The sequence below is a fragment of the Tamandua tetradactyla genome, chromosome 3 (assembly GCF_023851605.1).
Source record: "Tamandua tetradactyla isolate mTamTet1 chromosome 3, mTamTet1.pri, whole genome shotgun sequence".
NCBI lineage: Eukaryota > Metazoa > Chordata > Mammalia > Pilosa > Myrmecophagidae > Tamandua > Tamandua tetradactyla.
In genome coordinates, this window is record NC_135329.1 from 34963413 (window position 1) to 34987346 (window position 23934).

Sequence of the window (23934 nt, forward strand, 5' to 3'; positions counted from 1 at the left end):
TTAAAATCTTCCAGGAGTCTGGGGAGGTCTTATTTATTCATTTCTCCCTTTTATTAACTTATGGCCTTCTCCACTGCTTTGCCTTTTTTTGTTTTATTTTATTTTATTTTATTTATTTTTTTGGTGTGTCCCTCTGGGTACAGAGTTTTTTTTTTATTATTAATTAAAGAAAAAAAAGAAATTAACACAACATTTAGAAATCATTCCATTCTACATATGCAATGAGTAATTCTTAACATCATCACATAGATGCATGATCATCATTTCTTAGTACATTTGCATCGATTTAGGAAAAGAACTAGCAAAACAACAGAAAAAGATATAGAATGTTAATATAGAGAAAAAATAAAAATAATACTAATAATAAAAAAAAGAAAAGGAAAAAGAAAAAACAAAAGACAAACAAACAAACAACAAAAAAAAACTATAGCTCAGATGCAGCTTCATTCAGTGTTTTAACATAATTACATTACAATTAGGTATTATTGTGCTGTCCATTTTTGAGTTTTTGTATCTAGTCCTGTTGCACAGTCTGTATCCCTTCAGCTCCAATTACCCATTATCTTACCCTGTTTCTAACCACTGCTTTGACTTTTGTATCTAAATTTCATGTGCCCAAAGTTGAAGGTTAAAATTTATTATGCAAAGTCAAGTGAAACTCATCCTGAAAATACTGATGTAAATCAGGCTTGTTTATCACCATTTACATAAACACATATATTAGGAGAAGTGTAAAGTGTCTGTCTCTCTGCAGTGGTCTTGATGATATTCTTGGACTAATTTACTCCTCAGGAATTTGTTTTAGCTTAATGATTCTTGGAGAATGGCATATACTGAAACCTTCTTTATCAGCAGGGAACTGAGCACAGGCAGACAGTGGGATGAAGGGTAATCTCCAGCTCTGGATCAAATTCTTGCTCTGTCCTTTACTAGTAGGGTGATTGTACCTGTCACTGCCAAGTTACTCACATTTTCTGAGTCTCCAAATACACTAAATTCTATCACAGTTAATAGATTTTTTCAACCTGGGACTAAGATTGACTCTAGAAGGAAATTTAAAAACATAGAAACAATTTGGCACATAATAGATACAGAAAAAAATGTTAGTTTCTTCATCTTTCTCCCATCTGTCTCAGATACTCTTTATCACTTGACTTCCCTAGGAAGTCACACTGTAGTGTAAAAGTTGTACAAATGAGAAAATTTCTTGGGTATGCCAGGACAGAGTAGATGTATTTATTTGTAAATTCTCTAGTTTAGCTTGAATGCTTTGTCAACACTGGATACTAAATAGTAACTTCTTTTCCAGACTTTGTATCAGAGCTTTGCAGACAAAGGTGGGCATTGCAAAGTCTCTCTCTGTTTTTAAGCAAAATTGATAAAAAAGAATACTTCTGTTCTTTCCTCCTGGACTCAGCAGGTGAATCCACGAGAGCTTTTGCCTGCTCTTTTGTATCACTAGAAGGAATCACATTGACTGTATTAGTTAACCTGTAATTATTGAGTTTCCAGCCTTTACAAGAAACTAAAATTATTTGTGATTTCATGTCAATTGTATATATATATCAAGGTATTTCTTATGTAAGACTTTTCCCTTCTAATTATGATCCCCCTTTCTTCAATATTTTCTATGTAATGTGGTAGGTAACCTTCTATTAGAAGGAGAGAAAAGCAAACTGACTTTATGGTGGGAAAAATCATGACCTGCATTCTGTCCTCCAAGGGGCAGAGTATCAAAACTTAATCACAGGAAACTCTTTTGGAGTTTGTAGGATAAGTTGGAATTTCCAGTCAAAAAGGCAGAGACTTTAAGGGGAAAGGATATACAATGGGACAATATTGAATATTTGCAATATTTCAAAAGAGTAGTTGAAATGACAGATGCAGTGGGCTCTAAGCCATAAGTGAGGTAAGTGATAAAGAAGAGGATAATGAAGGAAATGGAGGGGTCAGCAGATTGGTGGATTCAATGAGGGTGAAGAACTGCTACTGCGAGAATCAATGAGCAGGCAAACTGGACTAGACATCACAGAGTGTGATTTCTGAAAGTTAATTTCGGAAGTGGGTAAGTATCCAGTGGTGACAAATTACTGTGTGGTTTTGGGAGGGATGACAGGACAGGATCATGCTTTGGTACTTGGTGGGTTCTTAAATATTAGAGATAATTGTTTGACAGAGGCATTGTTAGCAGAGCTTGGAATAATTGTTTTGATATTGTCTCATAATGTTAGAGTTGTTAAATCTGACTAATGACAAATTATATTCCAAAACCAGAAGTAAAGCTGAATTTGCAGGTCAAAAATAAGTGGGCTTGGCTGTGGGGAGAACAGAGCCAGGCAGGTTTTAGGGGTTGCGGTTGCATGTGCTCAGATTAGAGGAAAATGTCTTCAATAAATGCTTCCCTAATTAAAGAACATGAAAATGAACAGTGACTAAAGAAAGAAGCTTTCACTCCTCCACTGTTAAGAATCAGTAAGTGATATATTTATGTACTTTTAACTCTAGAGTTCTGGGGTCCTCCAGAGTTTAAAATACATAAACAGAAGCAACACATTTATTTTTCAAATTCAGATTTTAGTAAGGCATGTTATTATTCAAAGTTTATTCTTTATTGTGAATAAAAGGATAAAATGAATTTCCTCTGTATTAAAATCTCTCTTTTCAATAATTAGATAGAAATTAATCCCTGAGAAATGACTCAGTTTTCTTAAAAAGATTTTAGGGAAGAAGACAAAGCATTTGGTGTTACTTTTTTATAAGATTTTGTACACATGATATTTTATCTTACTATAATTTTATTGTTTTTTGGTTTATATGTAATTAAATTTTTCTATCTATCCATCAAATCTCATTCTATTTTTTCTCTATACAACAATCGAGTTTAGCTTTGCTTTCTTCTGTTGGTGCACATCACAGTCTTTCTCTTCTGAGCACACAATAGCATGACTAGGAAATATTTTGCAGCAAATAATAAAATATGAATACTTTTCACCCTAGAAAAAATGTTTTTATCTTTTATATAGATTAAGTTTTATCTTAGATGACAGTCTTTCATTTAATCATGGGCTCTATCCTCTAGAATCTGCAGCCTCCCTATTGCTGAACCTCGAAAGTCTTGCTATTATAGTTCCCAGACTTTCTCTGTTTCAGTTACCTTCATCTATTTCTTATCTCAGAAGCTCAGCAAAGTGATACGTCATTGTTTATTCTCTTTTCTTCATGTATTCAGTCTTTCCTGTAACTATGCATGTAATTAAAAACTGCTCTCCTCCGGAGGTCTTGTGCTTGGGCATTTTCCTGTTTGAGCACATCCTTTTATATTTTCACTTGTTTCATGGCAACAGCTCCTTGGTTTTGTGGGACTCTCCAGTCCCTTCATGGGACCCAGTTCTTCCAGTCCATCATGCCAATATGGCTTCACTTACCTCTCAAACTTGCAGAGTTTCCATTATCAACTATTTCTACAAAGCATTAATAACAGCTTTAGAGTGTGTTGCCTCTGTGACATGAGCTCTGTTCCATGCCTGGGACTGCCCAGCCTTATGTGGAACTTGGTGGGGTAGAGGGAAGAAAACTAGCCAAAATAAGTTGAGGAGAGCAATCAGTAGATTTGTCTTAAAGCTGCATTTTATAGCAAGCAGACTCTTTCTCACTTGTATGGTACATATCAATAAAAAGGCAAAATTTGTGTGCTGGTAATTTTTTTTTTAATATAGGTTATGGGTTTACTGAAAAGTCAGGCAGAAAATGTAGAATTCCCGTATACTGCCCCCCTCCCCAACAGTTTTCCTTATTATTAACACTTTGCATTAGTGGGGTAACTTAGTTATAATTGATGAAGCAATATTACTATAATTCTATTAAATGTAACCCGTAGTTTACTTTGTTTCACTGTGTTGACTAGTGCTATGTGATTTTTAAAATTTGTTCTATCAATATGTATAAAATCTAAAATTTCCCCTTTTAACTGCATTCAATGAACACATAGTTCATTGGTGTTAATCACAATCACAATGTTGTGCTATCCCCTGTATCCATTACTAAAATTTTTTATCACCCAAATTAAATTCTATGTCAATTAGCTCTCATTTTCTAACCCTTCCTGGCCCTGGTAACCTATATTCTTGTTTCTGACTGTATAAATTCACTTATTCTGATTATTTCTTATCAGTGAGATCATACAATATTTGTCCTTTGTGTCTGGCTTATTTCACTCCATGTGATATTTTCAATGTTCATCCATATTACCTCTTGTTTCAGAACTTCATTCCTTCTTACAGCTGAATAATATTCCACTCTATGTAAATACCACATTTTGTTTATCCATTCCTCTGTTGATAGATAACAGGTGGGTTACTTCCATCTTTAGGCAACTGCAAATAATGCTGCTATGAACATGTGTAAATATCTGTTCTAGTCCCTGTTTTCAATTTTTTGGGGTATATACCTAGAAGTGAAATTGTAAGACATATGGCTTATCTTTTTGAGGAAGTGCCAAAGTGCTTTTTATGCTGGCTGCATCATTTTATATTTCCACCAACAATGAATGAGTAGTTGTGGTAGTTAGGTTCAGGTGTCAACTGGGCCATTTGAAGGTGCCTATTTCTATTGCTGTGGACATGAGGCAATGGCATGTGAACCTCATCTGTTGCTGATTACATCTACAGTCAGCTAGGAGGCGTGCCTGCTGAAATGAATGATGTTTGATTTAATTGGCTGGTGCTTAAATGAGAGAGCTCAATGTAGCATAGCCCAAGTAGCTCAGCACACCTCATCTCAGCACTCACAGCTCAGCCCAGGCCTGTGGAAATGCAGAAGAGAATCACCCTGGGAAAGATTGTTGGAACCCAGAGACCTGGAGAGAAGGCCAGCAAAGATCTCCCTGTGCCTTCCCATGTAAGAAAGTTACTGCCTTTCCTCTGAAGAATTGTTCGTGAACTAAATAAATCCCTTTTATTGAAAGTCAATCCATCTCTGGTTTGTTGCATCCCGGCAGCTAGCAAATAGAACAGTAGTCTTATTTCTCTACATCCTCTCCAATATTAGTTATTTTCCATTCTTTTAATAGTAGCCATTCTAGTGGGTGTGAAATTGTATCTTATTGTGGTTTTGATTTGTAATTCCCTAATTGCCAATGATGTTGACCATCTTTTCATGGGTTTATTGTCCATTTGTTTATCTTGTTTGGAGAAATTGTTATTCAAAACTTTTGCCTATTAAAAAATCAGGTTCTTTGCCTTTCTGTTGTTGAGTTGTAGAATTCTTTATATATTCTAGATATTAAGCCCTTATTGGATATATGGTTTTCAAATATTTTCTACCATTCTGTAGGTTTTCTTTTTTACTTTCATGATGAAGTCCTTTGATGTACAAAATTTAAAACTTTAATGATGTTCCAAGTATCTATTTTTAATTTGTTGTTCTTTGTGTGTAAAGTCTTTAAAAAAGCATTGCCTAACACAGAGTCCTGAAGATGCTTCCCTATGTTGTCTTTAGGAGTTTTATAGTTTTTCTTCTTATATATAGGTCTTTGATCCATTTTGGGTTAATTTTGCCTATGGTATAAGGTAGGAAAACACTTGAAGCTATGAATATCTATTACACTGGTTCTTTCTTCTGCTAGTTTCACTCTGCTTTTAAACCCTTTTGAGAATTCTTTATTTCACTTTTTGTAGTCTTCAACTCCAATATTTGTTTGACTCTTTTTTAAAGTTTCTATCTCTTTCTTGGGATTCTCATATTATTCCCACATCATTTTCCTGATAGCCTTTAGTTCTTTCTCTGTGTTTTCTGTTGTGTCTTTGAGCACATTGAAGAACATTTTTTTTTTTTAAGTCTTTTTCCAGTATATTAAAAGTCTGGTATTCTTCATTGATGTTTTTTGAAATTTTACCTTGTTCTTTGGATGGGCCAATATTTCCTGTCTTTATCTTATAATCTTTTGTTGCACATTGTACATTTTATTTTTTTTTGAAAGAGAGAAAAAGTTTAGCAGGAGATCAGGTGGCCTGTTAGCCCAAAATCTGTGTACATTTTAATATTTTAATGTGTTAACTCTGGGATTTCGTTCCTGGGCTGTCTGTTCCTTAAGGTTGTATCCAGATACTGATATGGTAGCAATTTCCCTGAATGCCAGGAGGTAACAAAAACAAATACACCAAGGCAAAGACTCCTTTCATAGACTTTTCAAATTAGTTCATTTTTGGCTGGTGCTGTCCTTCAGAGATTAGCCCTCCTTTCTAGAAGATCAGCCTCAGCCAAATGTGAAGTGCAGGGTCTTCTCTATCTTTTTTGTACCTGTGTCTTGTCCTTGGTTTGTGCTTCTCCTTAGGAATTTCCCCCTATACAAGAATCTGAATGTCCCAGCTATTCCCTATGAACTGGTCTTTCACCCTTTCCTGAGAGCTCCATTGTATATCTAAAGCTGGTAATTCTTAGCCCCAGGCCACTTGGATTTAGTTGTTTTTACATTGCTTTAGCTATCTGCAAATTGCTTCTGCCTGCAGGGCAATTTCTGGAAGGACGCAGGAGAGATGAGTTTCGTAGTTCATTCTTTCGGCCTGCCACTGGATAGATTGACACTGGCATACAGGGTCCCCAGTATGTGCATAGGGCTTACTCTGTCCCCTCCAGAACAGGACCTGGGACCACAATCAGAGTGCGGGCTGGCTCCACACTGCACCAAGGAGGGAATGGTAAAGGGGCCAGCATGGATACCTCAAGCTTCTCTTACCTTTTCTTTTTTTGGCATGGGCAGGCTCTGGGAATTGAACCAGGTATCTGGCATGGCAGGTGAGAATTCAACCACTGCGCCACTGTTGCACTGCCCCTGTTACCATTTTTAAAGCTTCATTTTCTTTATTCAGTACTCACCAACATACTGCTACCCTTTAAGGATTTTTTGACATTTTAAGAAAGATGGCTACAGCAGCTTTGCTAGTTGTTGAGAGATTCTGTGGGGAGCATCTTACAATGCCAGCTTAATTAACCTGAAGTCTTTCTGAAGATATTTTTATTTATACTAAACAAAATTGAAAAAAAAATTAATTGACCCATTGTGCTGGTTTGAAATTGTTGTGTACTCCAGAAAAGCATGTTCTTTAATCCTCATCCAATATTGCTAGGTAGGATTCTTTTGATTAAGTTGTTTCTATGGAGATGTGACCCACCCAATTGTGGGTGGGGCCTGTTGGTTAGGTGGTTTCCACAGAGATGTGTCTCTACACATTTAAGGTGGGGTCACTTATGAGAGTCCTTTAAGAGGAAACCATTTTGGAAAAGGCTTCAGAACCAACACGAGACCCAGACATTTGGAGATGAAGAAAGAAAATGCCTTCAGGGAAGCTGTTTGAAACAAGAAGTCAAAGACCCCAGCAGATGCCAGCCACAAGCCATCCCAGCTGACAGAGGTGTTCCGGACCCATCAACCTTTCTTGAGCCAAGGTATCTATCCCTTGATGCTTAGTTTGGGCATTTCTATGGCATTAAAACTGTAAACTTGCAACTTAATAAACTTCTTTTTTAAAAGCTATTCAATTTCTAATATATTGCATTCTGAGCAGCTTTAGCAAACTAAGACACCCATCAAACAGTATATATTTTTATGGTTTTGGGGGTTAATTTTAAATAGTTGATTTAGCTTACGGAAAGTCTAAGTCCCCTTTTCCTGACACAAACAACACTTTGGCGCTGCCACTGACTTGAGCTATACTGTGACAAGATAGGGAGGAGTTATAAGTAGGTCCATGTTTCTCATTGGAGATAATGATGGAGGGATTCAAGTGATAAGTGTGTGTATATGTTTGTGTGTATGTGCACTAGCTACAGAAAGAATTTCCTACTTGTGTTCTACAAGATTTTCTCCTGCTTCTGATAAAGGAAATTCTTTTTCCCTTTGATTTAAAATTGAGTCATATATTTGGGGAACAGGATGGGATCTGTAACAGGATTAGCTTATCTATAGCTATGTGCTCTCTTGCAATTGAAGGGCTCAACAAAGTTAACATGATTCTCATAAAGGCCTATTGCAGTGTTTGAAGTTACTTTATGGCACACTCACTCATTAAACATAAGATAGCCATTAAATTCAAATATTATCTGGGAGGTGTTATGTATTACATTTGTTTCCAAGTGCATCATTTTAGTTTTTATAGAACTCATACTCTTTGTGAGAAGGAAGAATTTATTTGATTTGATATCAACTGGACAGCAGTATATTGGGCCTTGCTACAAACATCTTTTCTAGTTACTCTGAGGATACATAAAGGAAAAGATACAGTCTTATTTACTATTTACTTTAACTAAGGGAGTCAGTTTGAGGCTGTGAAGAACAGAGGGATGGTTGTATTCATTCATTTATTCATTGTTTACTAGTTCATTAATTTGTTATTTATTGAACACTTTCTATGTGCTAGGCATAGTATTTGCGTCTGTGGATTACAAAGATATAGCTTTTCTCAAGGAGCTCACAGGATAATAGAAGAAAATAACATCCAATTTGAGGGTAGAGGGGGAAGGAAATAAATGGCATCATAAGGGCATTATTTGGGCTGACCTCAGATAAAGTAGGTGAGGGATGAAGGCATTATAAAGAAGGGAATGGCATGGGCAAAGTCATGAAATGGAAAAAGCACTTAGTTTTGTAAAGTACGACATGAACTGGGTACTTTTTCAAGTCCTTTTACATATCTTAACTCATTGACTCCTCACAAATTTCCTATGAGATAAGTACTATTATTATCTCTGTTTTATACCTGAAGTAGAGGAGGCACAGAGCAGTTTAGTGATTTGTTTAGAATCTCAGTCCTTTAATTCAATTCTGGGGTTCATGTACTGCTGCAACGAGAGGTAAAAAATAGCAATATATGGAACTATGGGGTCCAACATGTTGCTTCAGAACAAGACATAGGCAGATTAGTGGCAGGTTGAGATCACTGGACATTAGGAAGGAACTTTCAAAAAGAGGAGAGAGAAGATGCAGATATAATAGCAACAAGAGCTAATGTTTTATTAGGACATCTGGAGTTTGCAAAGCATGTTCTCCTACATGGTCTTGTTTGATCCTTAATGGTTGGGTGAGAGAGATGTTTCAAGTTACATAATCCTCATTTTATAGACAATAAATTTGGGGCTCTTTTAAGTGACTGTTCCAAGTTCCCGCAGTTCATAGGTGGCCTCAACCCTGATCTGTATGGAATTAAAGCCTTTGTTTTCTATACTAACTCAGGTGGTCTTCTTGCTATAATGTTAAAAGGCAATCTTGGTAGTTGTGCTGGTTTGAAATGATGTATATACCTTAGAAAAGCCATGTTTTAATCCTAATCCCATTTTGTAAAGGCAGCTGTTTCTTCTAATCCCTATTCAGCATTGTATGTTTGAAAGTATAATTAGATCATCTCCCTGGGAGATATGATTTAATCAAGAGTGGTTGTTAGCTGGATTAGGTAGAGGTGTATCCCCACCCATTTTGGTGGGTCTTAAGTGTCTGAAGCCTATAAAAGAGGAAACATTTTGGAGAATGGAAGAAGATTCAGAGAGAGCAGAGAATGCTGCAGCACTACAAAGCAGAGAGTCCACCAGCCAGTGCTTTGGAGATGAAGAAGGAAAATGCCTCCTGGGGAGCTTCATGAAACAGGAAGCCAGGAGTGCTTGCCATATGCCCTTCCAACTGAGAGAGAAACCATGTCTGTGTTCACTATGTGCCTTCTCACTTGATACAGAAACCCTGAACTTCATTGACCTACTTGAACCAAGGTATCTTTTCCTGGATGCCTTAGATTGGGCATTTCTATAGACTTGTCTTAATTGAGACATTTTCTCAGCCATAAAACTGTAAATTAGCAAATTATTAAATCCCCCTTTTTAAAAGTCATTCCATTTCTGGTATATTGTATTCTGGCAGCTAGCAAACTAGAATAGTAGCTAAGGCCTGTGTTACTTTTGCCTGCAGGGGACCTGGAAGGACTTCCCTTCACATTTGGCTAAGAGCTGATATTTTCCTTCATCAGATGAATAGCAAGTTCATTTGAGGTTGTGAGAAGAGCAGGAGATAATCTTGTGAGGACAGATGATTACATACAAACTTGCAGGTATACTAGTATCTCTTCGTTCCTATACAGGACTGGTTTGTAAATTCCTTTGTATAGATACAGGAGAGGCAGCCTAGGTGACTGCGACAGATTCTCCTGGGTTTGAATTCCAGTTCTGCTGCTGTAATAAAGAAGCCTGAGGTTTGTTAATTTTACATGTAAAATGGGGATAATATCTACTTTAAGGTTGCTGAAAGGATTAAATCAGATAATTTACTCAAAGGACCTAGCAGGTGTTCAAGAAATGTTCATTTGCTCAGCTTTCCAGAGATGCAGTTTGACAATCTCACTTTTCCAAAGACAGGAGGACATTCTGTCTCTAGAGTTTGATTTTTTTAACTTCCTTATGTGCCCTGCTATAGGACATGAACTGTCTTCTAAAACACTTTGCAATTTCTCTGGGGGTGGGGAAGATACACACTTGAGCATCATAAGAATGTGTGTGTGTGTGTGTGTGTGTGTGTGTGTGTATGTGTCTTTAATTTCAGTTCTTTTATATGTGAAAGTATAGGAGATCAGAGCACATTTTCCATGGAAGAAATAGAACTTCTCAAGAAGGGTGGAACTATTTGGGTAAGTCATGATAAGACAGGAGGCATTCCAGAATAGGAGCATCAGGGGCATGAACAAAGGCGTAGAGTTTCAGGTTCATTCATTTTATCCTCCCTACTGAACACAATACCTGATAGGTATACATATGTGCATGTATATAGTAGATAAATGCATATATATTTTGAATAAGGGTAAGCAAGTGTGAATGAATGATGATAAGAATGAAAATTGTATTTTTAAGTGATAGTGAATAGATAGACTGGCTTGCTAGAGTGAGGTGATATTATGAAAGGCAACAAGTAATAAGAGAAGCCATTTGAATTAATCTGCAAGCAAATATTAAGGCCCTATAGCTTTTTTGTTTCTTTGTTATTTTTAATGAGAGTATGGAAGTGGAAAATTTTCATTTTTTGATAGCCTTTGTACAGACATAAGATTCAAAATTAGAGACATAATTCTTCTTAAGATTCCACAAGAGAGAAAAAAGACATCTCAAATGCAGTCATCTTGTTTTCTTTTGTTTCTTCTTCTTTCTTTTCTGCCCACCTCTGATGACTCACATTTTATTTATGATCCACTATGTCTGGTGGTCGTTAATTCATGCAGTTGGGTAACAACAGTTTCCCACTTCATATTTGTGGCTGTTTTTAGGTTGTAGCAAAGGCAAGGAAAAGCCTTGGGTGTCTTTCAAGTAATAAGCACGTTCTTAAGGTTTGCTCATTAACAAAATATAATAGCAGTAGCTTATGGAGTATAAACTAGAATATGCAATTAAAAGCTGAAACCTAAAAACACTGACAAATAAAGACTAAATCCAAGTTTTCTACTTAGATTTTGGTTAAAATTTTTCTCTATTCTTCACAGTGTTTTTTTTAATTTTATTTTATTGTGCACTTACCAGTATTTAACATTGTACTTTACGTCAAAGACAACTTTTTCAGCAATATATCTGAATTTGATTTAATTGTATGCTCTGTTATTGGATATATCTAAAAGCCATCAACTATTCAAATAGATTTTGGTAATAAATACTTTTCTGTTTTTACACACACAGGCAGGCACATGCAATTTTAGCTAGCTGATGCTGCACTGATTGTTTTAAGTGAATGGGCATCACAAAGTTAACCTTTGTAAGTTAAAAGAAGATTTTAAAATTTAAAGAAGTACATGTAATATAAAAGAAGATGATTTCTAAGTTTATTTTCAAAGGGAAATATCAATGGTGGGAAATGATTATTTTGGCAGGGATATTGCTTAAGATCATGGATTTTAAAATTGAAGTATGTCAACAGGATAATTCATAAATGAGCTCATTTCCTCCCTGCTGGTTATTAGCCAGGAATATAATACAGCATATGGCTTATTATTTTGGTAGTTGGAAAACAGAATTAAATCCAAAGATGAATGACTTTTTCTTTCAATTTCCAGTTCTTCCACATTTCCAGGAAAAGGGTAGTTATGGTTTATGGTTTGCACTGAGATTTCAGGGCAAGATAGGGGTAGGAGAAGGAAGTACCCATGGAGTCATCTTCATTGCAATTGAGACATAAGCTTAACTCAGCCTTCAGCCCTGTCAAGCAGAGTCCCAGAGAGCACATTGGCTTTTGGGTTAACTTCTGCTTTCAGGGAGATACAGTAGAAGTGCTTTTCCACAATTCTCCTGCTATGGTACAACTAAAAGCCTTGGGCATTATATGCAAAACAAGTATAAGAAGACTCTGAAAGGTGGACTGATTAGGAACCTAAGAATCTGAGGAATATCGGGTGTCAGGTGATATCAGTAAAGGCTTGGTGAGGAGCTGAAATTCTCATTCTCACCCAGCAATAAAGAGTATGTGTGCCCTCTTATCTTGGCCAAAGAGAGGTCAAGGGCGAACCTAGACTTCTTTTCTCACTTGGCAGTAATGAGGTGGTGTCCGCATTCCCTTGATATAGATTCTATGTTGCTACCTGGGACAGACTTAATTATGTTAGAGCTATTGAGCTGGCTGGCTGTCCTTACATTCTACACTGCAGCAAAACTATCTCCCCAGATTTTCTTATGATGGTTTTGACTTTGTGGTAAGAAGTTGTGAGCACCTGTAAAAGACTTGGTTCCCCTAAAGGCAGAGATTGAATCTCACTCATCTTATTCTTATTATACCCTTTAACATTTATTATAGTGACTGGACACATAAGTCCTTGAAAAATCTTAGTTGAATTCTTTATGGATTTACGTAAACATAAGTGTTGCTTAAGCAATAGCGGAAGATTCTAATTAACTATACATATTCAAATATATTTTATAGAGATTGGCCTAGATAAATGTTATGTTGCAACTGCTTTATTGCAAGAATGTAAAACTACTGCCCAGAAACTCTATTTTGCTTGAGTATCCACTGAATAAGAAGAATGACTCTTGGTGCTCAAACTAGTAAGAAGGTGGTGAATATTATCAGAATGACCACTTATTAAATTACTATGAGGGTGCACAGGTGGTTAAGTGGTTAGAATGCCTGCCTTTCATGCAGGAGACCGTTCATTCCCGGATCATGCACCCCTCCCCCCAAAAAAAAATTACTATGAAAGCATAAGTACTTAGGAGATTGGCATTTTCCTCTGCTGGAAAAGGCAATATAGGAAGTTACATTTAAACAAAATTTGCTGAGCAATTGATGATTTTAATGACTAGTGACTTCCAAGCAGTGAAAACTTGAAAACTCCAACTTTACTATAGAGATTTAACTGCTAATGGAACTGGAATCCATTATTAGAACATCCTTTTCTCTTGGCAGTATTGAAGACATTCAGAATTCTTACTTTTCTATATAAAGTTTATAGAATTCGGAATCAGACTTTGTTTCAAATTTTAGCTCTGTGCTCTTGGGCAAGCTCTTTTTTTGAAAAAACATTTTTATTGAGAAATCTTCATACACATATGCTCCCTACATGGTGTACATGCAGTGCTTACAATATCATCACATAATTGTGTATTCATCACCATGATCATTTTTAGAATATTTGCATCACTCCAGAAAAAGAAATAAAAAGAAAAAAGAAAAACATCATACATCCCAAATCCCATACACCTTCCTGTCATTGACCACTAGTATTTCAAGCTGCCCAATTTATTTTTAACCCTTATCCCCCCTATTATTTATTCAGTTTTTATCCATATTTTCTTGCTCATATGTCCATACCCTGGATAAAAGGAACATCAAACACAAGGTTTTCACAATCACATAGTCACATTATAAAAGCTATATAGTTATATAATCATCTTTGAGAGTCAAGGTTACTGGGACACAGCTCAACAGTTTCAGATACTTTCCTCCAGCCACTCTAATACTCCATAAACTAAAATGGAATATCTATATAATGCATAAGAATAACCTCCAGGATAACCTCTTGACTCTGCTTGAAATCTCTCGGCCACTCAAACTTTATTTTGTCTTATTTCAAGAAAGGTTTCTCACTTCCATGGTGCTGGGTCCCAGTTCATCTGGGTATTCTGTCCCATGTTGCCAGGAAGATTTGCACCCATGGGAGTCATGTCCCATGTGGCGGGGAGGGCAGTGAGTTCATCTGCCGAGATGGCTTAGAGAGAGAGAGAGAGAGAGAGGCCACATCTGAGCAACAGGTTTTCTGGGGGTGATTCTTAGGCATAATTATAAGTAGACTTATCCTAGCCTTTGCAGGAATAAATTTCACAGGGGCAAACCCCATGACTGAAGGCTTAGCCTGTTGATTTGGTGTCCCCACTGCTTGCCAGAATATCAGGAATTCCCCAAATAGGGAAGTTGAATATTTCCTCCATTGAATATTTCCTTCTTTCTCCTCAGTACCCCAAGGGGACTTTGCAAATACTTCAACTCACTGCCTAAATTACTCTGGGATTAATCAGGGCATCACACTAACTTGGAAAAACCAACAAGATCTCATGCCCTTTTCAACATTCCATATACTTCTGGTGTTCAATTAAACTGGCCATACAAGTTAAATTAGGTAATGTGCAATCCAAATATAGAATTTGCACCAAATAAGCATCTCTCCCTTTGATCTAGCACAGAAGTTGAAGTTTGAAAATATGGTCCAGTATTCTGATTTACCTTAGTCCTATCCAGATCACCTTCATTCATATCTCTAGATCAAGTTTGATCACTTTTTCAGCTTTTTTTAATAGTTGCTGAATGAGGTCATGCTAACTTTCATAGCTTCAGAACTCTAACTCTGAGTCTCAGGTGTCACATATATATCCAAAGTTTTAGGGAATGACCAGATTATACACAAATTGCTCAGTATCTCAGAATTTAGAAGTATCAAGTTACAACTCCTGATTATACATGACTGCTTTAAGAATTTACAATCTAGAACTCTTTACAGTAGACCCCAACCTAATGACCCATGCTCTTGACTTCAATTCACTGAGTTTGTATATTCTTGCTAGTCCAAACGAGCAAGGCATGATAATATTTGTCTTTTTATTTCTGCCATTTCATTCAACATACTGTTCTTAAGGTTCATTCACCTAGTTGCATACCTCACAACTTCATTCCTTCTTACAGCTACTCAGTAGTCCATTGTGTGTAAACATCTCAGTTCTCCTTTCCATTCCTCAGTCGTACCTTTATGCCACCTCCATCCATTTCAAATCACGAACACCGTTGGGCAAGCTCTTGCACTTGAGTTTTCTTACCTGTGAAAGAGATTTCTTCCAAAATTGTTGTGGAAATTAAATGAAAAAAGATATATGAACGTATCTAGCATGGTGGCTGGTACATAAATTAATCTAGGTCTTCAACTCCTAATACTACACTATTCTTCAAATTAGGTGCAGTAGATTTAAGCCTTCTTAAATAATAAGCAACATCTTCCAGTGACCACAAATGATCACTTATGGCAGGTAATTCCTTCAATTTCATTAGGGAAAACAGGCTTTTAACCTCAAGTTCAAATTTTAGGGTACTTACTACTAACAGCAAGTAACTTGCCTACAGATATATGTATTTGAAATAAATAATTAATGATAATAAGAAGGTGTTTAATACTGACCTGCCTTTATTTCAATTAATTTGTAAAAACAGTAACTGGCAGAAAAGCCATATTTGGAAGGTAATGCATCTCCTATGAGCAGAAAAGGTCTTAATTTTCACATCATGTTCATATAACATTTATTAAGATGCTGGATTTCGTGTGAGGTCAGCCAATTCTTGTCCTCATGTATTTTGTCTACACAGCCAGGGTATTCCTTGTCTCTCATCCATCTTCTTATTGCAAAAACCTGAAGTTAATATAAATGACTCTGTAAGATATAAGTAACAATCCTTAAAAGAGTAAAAGGCAGCTGATGAATTAGAGTGAATATGGAAGCCTGGTGGCCAACTTATACCTGTTTCTTGGTGTTTAGAATGATAAGGATCAAGTTTACTTAGTTCAACTTGTAGTATCCTAGAAAGATTAAAGGCAGGCTTTGGAGTTAGACCTGCCTTTGGATCTTGGCTTTGGCATATACCATCTCTGTTACCTTGAGTAAATGATTTTTTTCTCTCTGAGCCTCAGTTGCTTTGTTACAGTAAAAATAATAATTAAGATTCGTTGATATTTACAATGCCCTAGAAGCAGTGCTTTGTGATCTGTATATACTGTTACATTCAATTTTCACAAAGTCCACATACGTTTGTGATTAGCAAAACTCATTTTTCAAAGAGAGAACTAAGACACACAGCTTTTAAACAACTTGCGCAAGGTCTCACAATTAGTAAATTATGGAATTGTCAGTAGAACTGAAATCTGTCTGGCTCTGAAAACTGTATCTTAAAACTTCACTATTTTACTTCATTTATAAATCAGATAAAAATAAGTTAAACCTCACTGGGGCTTAAAGTGATGAGATGATGTATGTAAACCCTATAGTGCATCATCTAGGCCCAAGGGCATATGCTCAATAACGGTAATTGTTACTATATACAAAAAATGCATGAAGAGGTGTGACATATAATATTTAAGATATTATATGCATTACTGTTTATTAAGCACAATATATGTCAAGGTTTCTTTTAATGGATATATGCACTATCACATTCACTGTTCATAATGGCTCTATTATGTCAATTTTTTTTTTTTTTTTTTTTTTTTTTTTTTTAAAGGAAAGACAGAGAGAAGGAAGGAAGGATAGAAGGAAGGAAGGAAGGAAGAAAGGGAAACATTTTTAAACATTTTCTTGTTTTATTGTATTCTGTTTCTCCGTTTTTGTTACATGGGCTGGGGCCGGGAATCGAACCGAGGTCCTCCGGCATAGCAGGCAAGCACTTTGCCCGCTGAGCCACCGCGGCCCGCCCTATGTCAATTTTTAAAGTTATCTTCCTTTTGTGAATGAAAATTTAATGGCTTAGATAGATTGAATATCTTGCACAAAGTCACATAACACAATACTGAGAACCAAAACCGGTCTCCTGATGCCAAAGCCCAGTTTCTTTGGTTTGTTATTATCATCATTACCCGCTCTGCTGTATGATCTTCTTAGAAAAGAGAAGCTACAGCTCTCCCAGAGTAAACATGGATTTTGGAAGATATATGAATTTGTGTTAGAAGGCCCATTTTAAGTAAACGTGTAGTAAGGAAGGGAAGACAGAGAATAAAACAAAATTTCAGAGATCAGAAAACTAAGCAGGAAAAGAAATGTTTTAAAACAGGAAATGGTGAATGAATTAATGTGAGGGAAAAATAATCCCAAATATATATTTGACAAAAAGTGAAAGCTTGAAGTAGTATAGTGAATTTTGTTAGAAACATTGATTTTGGCTTCTACCTATTTTGTTCATTAAACCTGAATAATCACTACAATCTAATCTATAAATATGTAAAATTCCGAAACCAGATAGGACTTAAATCTCCATTTTGTAAACTCTGAATTAATTCCATAAGACATTTTAGTGCCATGCAAACTTATTAGCATTTCTATTTGGTCTTTCCATCAACCATCATATTTTCCTTACTGCTAGAGATAAATGCCATTATAAAATATTCGAAATTCTATAGTGTTTCATTTAGAGTTTTACTTGAGGGCTACTGCCTCCCAACTAACCTTATACAATACCCTGATATGTCCTAAAATCTCTCTATTTCTAGTCATTGCACACCTCCTCAAGCCCTTCTTGGGGACTGTTCCCACACTCTGAAATGCCCTTCACACCCTCCTACTTTTGCTCATCCAACTTGTACTCATTCTTCTGAGCTATGTTTCTGTATCACTTCTACAGAGAAGCTGTCCCTGAGCAACCCCCAAATTGCAAGCTTCCAGTTGCCTGCTCTAATGGCAAAACACATGACATAATTGAATAATGAATAATGTAACAATGTCTAATTGTCTATTTTTCCTGCCATAAGGGCAAGGAGCACATCTGTCTTGCTCTCTGCTATATCCTCAGAGACTAGCCGGCTTTATTTCAGGCTGACACATATGAAATTGCTGATATTTGACTATTTTTCACTTTTAGAAGTGGCATTTTCATGTGGTTATGCCAAATACCTAATGTATAAATAGATACTTTATATATAGCCCTTTTTAAATTTCAACCAACCTGCCTCCAGCCTTACTTTCTCATTCCTTATAGAGGAAAGTAGGGGGTGGTTTAGACCTTAAGAGATAATAGTCCTCCTCCTAAAGCTTCCTTCCAAATTCATTTTCTAGTTCCTAGATCTAAACAACTAAGGGTGCAGGATTTTTACAAGTACCAGGGCAATCAGTCAAATAGACCTTATGCTGAAGTCAGTGCAGATGCCTCAATAAAAAATAAAGCCGAAATAACTGTGGGTTAATCTTTTAGCTGCAGTGTACTAACTGGAATAGTAAATAACTGATCACTTGTCTTTTTTTCTTCAATATTCTAGAAAGAAAAATAAATTACTAATTATTGATTTCTTCCCTGAAATTTTACTGATCAATATAAACTTAAGCAATACCCAGAGTTTATTCATTTGCTGTAGCCAGTCTCGACAAGTAGCATTCAATAAAACAAACCCCATGATAATGCTTCAAACAAAGAAAAAAATAAACCTGAAATTAGAAATTATTGAAGGTCACAAGTAGGTCACAGGCACGTGAAAAATGGAGACTTGATGATTTCAGTTGGGTTTGGGACTTTAATCAGTTCTGGGTATTGCACAGCTAGGGTTTCCTGATGCTTTCTGGGGGGGAAAATGGACAAACCTTAAGCTCCAAAGTATCCTGACCTTCTGAAAGCAAACCTGCCGATGTCACACAAATATAACCCAGAAGGTTTCACTTATAAAAAAGGGTATTATCAAATTAGGAATGATTCTTACAGAAATAAGCCCTCAAGTTTAGGGAACCATGGCATATAATGAAAGGGTGACACAATTAAAGGAAAAAATATATTTCTTTAGGCTTCCATGACACAAAAGCCTGAACTCTTCCAAATCCTGACATTTGTCTGGGAATTATTGGGTACATAGTTATCTGACTTTTAAATATAAATGACAATGCTGGTTGTCATCATCATCCTCATCATAGTTGCATTCAGAAAACAGTCAATATAACCATATTCTCCTTTCTATTTCTATGTAGAAGACTACAAATAAATAATATTAATCTTCGATGTTATACTTATGTGTATATGTATTTATTTACTCCCCCTATTCACCACATCTAATTTTCCCTTAGGGAAATTAGTCATCCCATATTTTGTGCAGTCATGGGGAAAAAAAGTATTTTTAGGTGTTTTTTGCCCATTACTGAAGCTGAAGTGGCCAGAAACTTTCTCTTCCTGCCAGGTAAACCTAGTGGGGAGCATGAGACCTTTACTTGTCCACTGTACAAATGAAAAACTGAAACAACTGAAATGGACTCATATCAGGTTGGGTGTTCTGTTAGGTCTGTTTTTTACTATGAAGTAGCAGCTGAGGTTCCTGTATCTTGGTTTCTCATAGTGGCCTGATCGTTTCTTCAACCTCAATAGTTTTATGAACTCTCAACACTCTTGTAATAAATCCTCCTTGCCTAAGTTAGTCTAAGTCAGTTTCTGTTGTTTGTAATCAAGAAGCCCTCCCTAAAACACTACTTAATGCCATTTGGACATAAAGGTGGAAAGAAGAGCCTACTAGTGTGACACTCTTGGTTTGGTAGATCAAATATTAATATTGTGGGAAGAGCTATTGACCAGTCTTCATTAGAGCTGGGTTCAAATTCTTATCTGCCAATTAATATCTATGTGTTCCTGGGTGAGTCTCAAAACTTTTCTAAACTTCATTTTAGTTGTATTAAAATATCCTTTTATTTAGGGTTTTTAGAAAGACTAAATGGATTAATGTATTCAAATGTATTGTAAACTCTAAATGGCTAGATAAAAGCTTCCAATAATTATAGACTTTGAGACTTGACTACCTCATAAGCTTAATTCGACAGTGCAGGTCTTCAGAAAGCAATTGACAGCATTCAGTTTTTCATTTATTCAATCAACAGATATTCATTGAGGGGTTCCTATGTGCCAATAACTGTTCCAGTCAATTGTGAAACAAAGATAAAAGAGACAGAGGTCCTATCTTGAAAAAAGTCAAATCTTGAGGAGACAGAAATATAAGCAGACAATTGCAATTCGTTGTAATTAGAACAAATCTGAAGGTATGCAGCACTAACTTCAGCAGTGGCATTACAGAAGGAAGAATTTATTTGGCTTAATGGGGTTAAGAAATCCTTGTCTTTTCCCATGGAAGAAAACTAGATTTACATTAGTGGGAATGGATATTCTAAGCAGAGAGATGGTATATGCTGCATTCAGGGATCCATAGTAATTTGATATGACAAGTTTAAACCACATTGAAGTATTGACAGGAGATGGTGTTTCCAGGACTCTTTGACACACTGACTTGCATATGGATGTAGGTCTCCATGGAATAAGGGAATAAGGGACGCTGAATAAATACCTAAGTGGGTGAGTTCTCCTACGACTTTGCCCCATTCTGCTCTTATTCTCTTCTGCTCTGTTGTGGATATGTTTAATAGGCACTGTGAACAACTCCACAGGGCGTATGGAATGTCCCTTCCATAATTTACATCCAACAGCCCACCTACTGGAAAAGGATTAGGCTCACTCATGAAGGTTGCTCATATCACTAGTCTAGAAGGAAGAAATACTTTTACACACAATTTTGCTTTCAGCAAGGATTGTTTTCATGCTGAGTATTCGATAAAACCAAATTCTACTGTAACAGCCTAAGAAATCAACAAACAAGCCTGAGATTAGAAATTATTGGGATTCACAATGTGGAGAAGGTAGAGGTATCTTGGGAAAAGTAAAAGGGAAAAATACAATAGCATAGAAATATGCTATGCTTTTCTGCCTTCATTTTTTTTAAAACTTTTTTTATTGTATAGTATAACATATAAAAAGTAAAATAAAAAAGCAATAGTTTCAAAGCACTCTTCAATGAATAGTTATAGGACAGATCCCAGAGTTTGTCATGGGCTACCAAATTATCCTCTCATATTTTTCCTTCTAGCTGCCCCAGAATATAGGATGTTAGGGGGCTTAAATATTTTTTATCACCACAATAGACTTTTTTTCCTTCTTTTTTTTTTGTAAAAAATAACATACATACAAAAAAAGCTATAAATTTCAAAGCACAGCACCACAATTCGTTGTAGAACATATTTCAGACTTTGACATGGGTTACAATTCCACAATTTTAAGTTTTTACTTCTAGCTGCTCTAAAATATTGGAGACTAAAAGAGATATCAATTTAATGATTCAGCATTCATATTCATTTGTTAAATCCTATTTTCTCTGTATAACTCCACCATCACCTTTGATCTTTCCATCCCTCTCTTTAAGGGTGTTTGGGCTATGGCAATTCTAAATTTCTCATGTTGGAAGGGTCTGCCACTAATATGGGGTAGGGAGATGGAACTATCTGATGTTCTGGAGAGGCTGGGCTAGGTTTTAGGACTTATCTGGACCAGGGACCCAGCTAGAAGTTGTAGGTTTCTGGAAAATTACTCTAGTGCCTGGAACCCTTGTGGAATCTTATATATTGCCCTAGGTGTTCTTTAGGATTGGTTGGAATGGTCCTGATTGGGGGTTGGCAGGTTATGATAGGTGGCAAGGTGTAACTGAAACTTGCATAAGAGCAACCTCCAGAGTAGCCTCTCAACTGTATTTGAACTCTCTCTACCACTAATCTACCTTCATTTTCTATTTGTCTTTCCTTATATTCTTATTGTTTACTTTCTTTTGCTTATTTCTATTTCCCATATTTTTTGGTAGGTTCCAACTTATTAGGAACGAACAGTCACAGACACAGGATCCTTAGTCACTTCTCCTTGGCTGAGTATATTGACTTGTGTGGGTAGATGCTGGGCTTCCCCAGGGAAGGCCCATCTGCTCTGGAAGGAGTTGGTCCTGACCTAAGTTATAGGCTAGTTCAGAAGTTCCTAAGCTTTATAGGTTGTGGCTTCCCTAATATATTAGCAATTTTTTCACAACATCCCTAATCTCCAAACTATATCTAATAGTTCCATTTTTAAAGTAGGAAAGTTCAAATAACTTAATACATATTTACATCCTACCAATTTAGCAGCATTTGAAAAAAATAATTCAGATAAATTGAAAGATAAAACAATATTTTTATTTCATTCTTAAATAACCACAATTTCTCAAATGTTGTAATCATATTGAACATACACTAACACCCTCATTTCCTATTCCATATTGATTTTCATGTGGTACTTTAAATCAAAACAAATTTTCAAAAACTTAGTTTCACAAAGATACAATGTCATAAGATGTTATATCCTTTTAACGTCTGATCAGTTTTCCTTTTAATACAAGAGTCAGTAAATTGTAGTCTTAGACCAAATTCAGCCTGCTGCATGACTTGTATGGCCCATGAGCTAAGAATGGTTTTAGTATTTTTAAATAGCTAAAAAAAAACTTAAAAGAAGAGTAATAATTTGTGACACATGAAAATTATATAAGCTTCAAACTCCAGTGCCTATATATAAAGTTTTAGTAGAACACAGCTATGTTCATTTATTTATATATTGTCTATGGCTGCTTTGGGGGTGCAATGGTGGAGTTAGGTAGCTGCAACAGACAATATATGTGGTCCCTCATTGTTTCACACTGCTGCCTAGTATACTGTAAACTCAGTTATAAATCAGTGGTATTTCAAGTGCCATATGTATTACTGTATCATCACGTTTTAAAATGCAATTTTATTGACATATATATTCATATACCATATAATCATCTAAATTGTACAATCAGTGGTTCACAGTATCATCATACAGCTGTGCATTCATCATCCCAATAAATTTTTGAACATTTTCATTACTCCAAAAAAGAGTAATAAGAATAAAAGTAAAAATAAAAGCAAAAAACAAACAAAACAAAACATCCCACACTCTCCCTCCCCCCAGTTATTTATTTATTTTTGTTTGTTTTTTTCTTATTCATCTGTCTATATACTGGATAAAGGGAATGCCAGTCACAAGGTTTTCACAATCATACAGTCACACCTTAAAAGCTCTATAGTTGTTCAATCATCGTCAAGAATCAAGGCTATTGGATTTCAGCTCAACAGTTTCAGGTATTTCCATCTAGTTACTCCAATACACCCAAAATTGAAAAGGGATGTTTATATACTGCATAAGAACAACCACCAGAATGACCTCTCCACTCTACTTGAAATATCTCAGGCACTGAAACTTTATTTTGTTTTTTTTTTTCTTCCCCCTTTTGGTCAAGAAGTCTTTCTTAATCCCATGATGCCAGGGCCAGGCTCATCCACAGGAGTCATGTCCCACATTGCCTTGTAGATTTACGCCCCTAGGGGTCATGTCCCATCAGGGGAGAGAGCAATGAGACCACCTGTGCAGTTGGCTTACAGACAGTGGCAACATCTGATCAATAAAAGATATTCTCTTGGGTTGACTCCTAAGCATAATCATAAGTAGGCTTAGCTTCTCCTTTGAAGGAATATGTTTCATAAGGGCATTCCCCAAAATCAAGGGCCTGGCCCATAAAATTGGCAGTTTCCAATGATTGTGAGAATATCAGATCTTCCCCAGGTGGGGGAGTTTAATATTTCCACCTTTTTCTCCAGTCCCCCAAGGGGACTTTGCAAATACTCTTAATCCTCTTCACAGATTTCTCTGGGATATATCAGGGCATCACACCAATCTGTGCAAACCAATAAGATCTCATGCCCTTATTCAAGGTGTTCGAATAAGCTGACCATACAAATTAAATTAGATACTTTGGTACCATAAATGTGAAATTTGTACCAAGTAAACAT

General features: G+C 36.1%; 1 long non-coding RNA gene across 1 annotated transcript in view; it reads left to right on the top strand.

Annotated features, from left to right (window-relative positions):
* Positions 1-1520: 1520 nt before the first annotated feature.
* LOC143677241 (uncharacterized) overlaps positions 1521-23934 on the top strand; it is a 45932-nt gene continuing 23518 nt past the window's right edge. The window contains exon 1 of the long non-coding RNA XR_013172468.1: positions 1521-2065. This is a non-coding gene — a long non-coding RNA (uncharacterized LOC143677241). The remainder of the gene's footprint in view (positions 2066-23934) is intronic.